The sequence below is a fragment of the Argopecten irradians genome, chromosome 9 (assembly GCF_041381155.1).
Source record: "Argopecten irradians isolate NY chromosome 9, Ai_NY, whole genome shotgun sequence".
In the NCBI taxonomy this organism is placed as follows: Eukaryota; Metazoa; Mollusca; class Bivalvia; order Pectinida; family Pectinidae; genus Argopecten; species Argopecten irradians.
The window spans coordinates 4,254,116-4,257,525 of record NC_091142.1 but is presented as its reverse complement, the minus strand read 5'-3'; positions in this window follow the sequence as shown (position 1 = coordinate 4,257,525).

Here is a 3,410-nt window from a genome sequence, read left to right as displayed (position 1 = left end):
TAGGCATATAGAATGATTTTATCTAAATAGATAGAAAATTTCCTTAAACGGAACTCGGAACTGGTTCCGAGTTCCGTTTTACTTAAACGGAACTGGGAAATAGGAGTTGATCAAAAACTGAATTAAAGTGGATTCATCACTAGTAACCCATGAAAAAAGACAACTGGCAACATTTCTCATATGTCTTAGGCATATAGAATGATTTTATCTAAAATGATAGAAAATTTCCTTAAACGGAACTCGGAACTGGTTCCGAGTTCCGTTTTACTTAAACGGAACTCGGAAATGGGAATTGATCGAAAACTAAATTAAAGAGGATTTACCAATATTAATCCATTAAAAAAGCCAACAGGCAACATTTCTTATATGTCCAAAGCACATTGACAATTTTTATCTAAAAAGATAGAGAATCTCCTTAAACGGAACTGGTTCCGAGTTCCGTTTTACTTAAACGGAAATAGATGTTATTTGAAAACGTATTTAAACTAGCTCTATCACAAATTATCCATGAAAAAAACACAACAGAAAACATTTGTAATATGTTCAAATTACATAAATTGAATTTTTTAAAATTTGTTTAAAAAACAAAATCCTTAAACGGAACTCGGAACTGGTTCCGAGTTCCGTTTTACTTAAACGGAACTCGGAACTGGTTCCGAGTTCCGTTTAGCTTAAACGGAACTGGGAAATAGGAGTTGATCAAAAACCGAATTAAAGTGGATTCATCACTAGTAACCCATGAAAAATGACAACAGGCAACATTATTCATATGTCTTAGGCATATAGAATGATTTTATCTAAAATGATAGAAAATTTCCTTAAACGGAACTCGGAACTGGTTCCGAGTTCCGTTTTACTTAAACGGAACTGGGAAATAGGAGTTGATCGAAAACTGAATTAAAGTGGATTCATCACTAGTAACCCATGAAAAAAGACAACTGGCAACATTTCTCATATGTCTTAGGCATATAGAATGATTTTATCTAAATAGATAGAAAATTTCCTTAAACGGAACTCGGAACTGGTTCCGAGTTCCGTTTTACTTAAACGGAACTGGGAAATAGGAGTTGATCGAAAACCGAATTAAAGTGGATTCATCACTAGTAACCCATGAAAAAAGACAACAGGCAACATTTTCATATGTCTTAGGCATATAGAATGATTTTATTTAAATAGATAGAAAATTTCCTTAAACGGAACTCGGAACTGGTTCCGAGTTCCGTTTTACTTAAACGGAACTGGGAAATAGGAGTTGATCGAAAACTGAATTAAAGTGGATTCATCACTAGTAACCCATGAAAAAAGACAACTGGCAACATTTCTCATATGTCTTAGGTATATAGAATGATTTTATCTAAATAGATAGAAAATTTCCTTAAACGGAACTCGGAACTGGTTCCGAGTTCCGTTTTACTGGAACTGGGAAATGGAAGTCGATCGAAAACTAAATTAAAGTGGATTTGCCACTAGTAACCCATGAAAAATGACAACAGGCAACATTATTCATATGTCTTAGGTATATTGAATGATTTTATCTAAAATGATAGAAAATTTCCTTAAACGGAACTCGGAACTGGTTCCGAGTTCCGTTTTACTTAAACGGAACTGGGAAATAGGAGTTGATCGAAAACCGAATTAAAGTGGATTCATCACTAGTAACCTATGAAAAAAGACAACAGGCAACATTTCTCATATGTCTTAGGCATATAGAATGATTTTATCTAAATAGATAGAAAATTTCCTTATACGGAACTCGGAACTGGTTCCGTTTTACTTAAACGGAACTGGGAAATAGGAGTTGATCGAAAACCGAATTAAAGTGGATTCATCACTAGTAACCTATGAAAAAAGACAACAGGCAACATTTCTCATATGTCTTAGGCATATAGAATGATTTTATCTAAATAGATAGAAAATTTCCTTAAACGGAACTCGGAACTGGTTCCGAGTTCCGTTTTACTTAAACGGAACTGGGAAATGGAAGTCGATCGAAAACTAAATTAAAGTAGATTTGCCACTAGTAACCCATGAAAAATGACAACAGGCAACATTATTCATATGTCTTAGGCATATAGAATGAATTTATTTAAATAGATAGAAAATTTCCTTAAACGGATCGGAACTGGTTCCGAGTTCCGTTTTACTTAAACGGAACTGGGAAATAGGAGTTGATCGAAAACTGAATTAAAGTGGATTCATTACTATTAACCCATGAAAAAAGACAACTGGCAACATTTCTCATATGTCTTAGGTATATAGAATGATTTTATCTAAATAGATAGAAAATTTCCTTAAACGGAACTCAGAACTGGTTCCGAGTTCCGTTTTACTGGAAATGGAAGTCGATCGAAAACTAAATTAAAGTGGATTTGCCACTAGTAACCCATGAAAAATGACAACAGGCAACATTATTCATATGTCTTAGGTATATTGAATGATTTTATCTAAAATGATAGAAAATTTCCTTAAACGGAACTCGGAACTGGTTCCGAGTTCCGTTTTACTTAAACGGAACTGGGAAATAGGAGTTGATCGAAAACCGAATTAAAGTGGATTCATCACTAGTAACCGATGAAAAAAGACAACAGGCAACATTGCTCATATGTCTTAGGCATATAGAATGAATTTATTTAAATAGATAGAAAATTTCCTTAAACGGAACTGGGAAATAGGAGTTGATCGAAAACCGAATTAAAGTGGATTCATCACTAGTAACCTATGAAAAAAGACAACAGGCAACATTGCTCATATGTCTAAGGCATATAGAATGATTTCATCTAAATAGATAGAAAATTTCCTTAAACGGAACTCGGAACTGGTTCCGAGTTCCGTTTTACTTAAACAGAACTGGGAAATAGGAGCTGATCGAAAACCGAATTAAAGTGGATTTGCCACTAGTAACCCATGAAAAAAGACAACAGGCAACATTTCTCATATGTCTTAGGCATATAGAATGAATTTATTTAAATAGATAGAAAATTTCCTTAAACGGAACTCGGAACTGGTTCCGAGTTCCGTTTTACTTAAACGGAACTGGGAAATAGGAGTTGATCGAAAACTGAATTAAAGTGGATTCATTACTATTAACCCATGAAAAAAGACAACTGGCAACATTTCTCATATGTCTTAGGTATATAGAATGATTTTATCTAAATAGATAGAAAATTTCCTTAAACGGAACTCGGAACTGGTTCCGAGTTCCGTTTTACTTAAACGGAACTGGGAAATGGAAGTCGATCGAAAACTAAATTAAAGTGGATTTGCCACTAGTAACCCATGAAAAATGACAACAGGCAACATTATTCATATGTCTTAGGTATATTGAATGATTTTATCTAAAATGATAGAAAATTTCCTTAAACGGAACTCGGAACTGGTTCCGAGTTCCGTTTTACTTAAACGGAACTGGG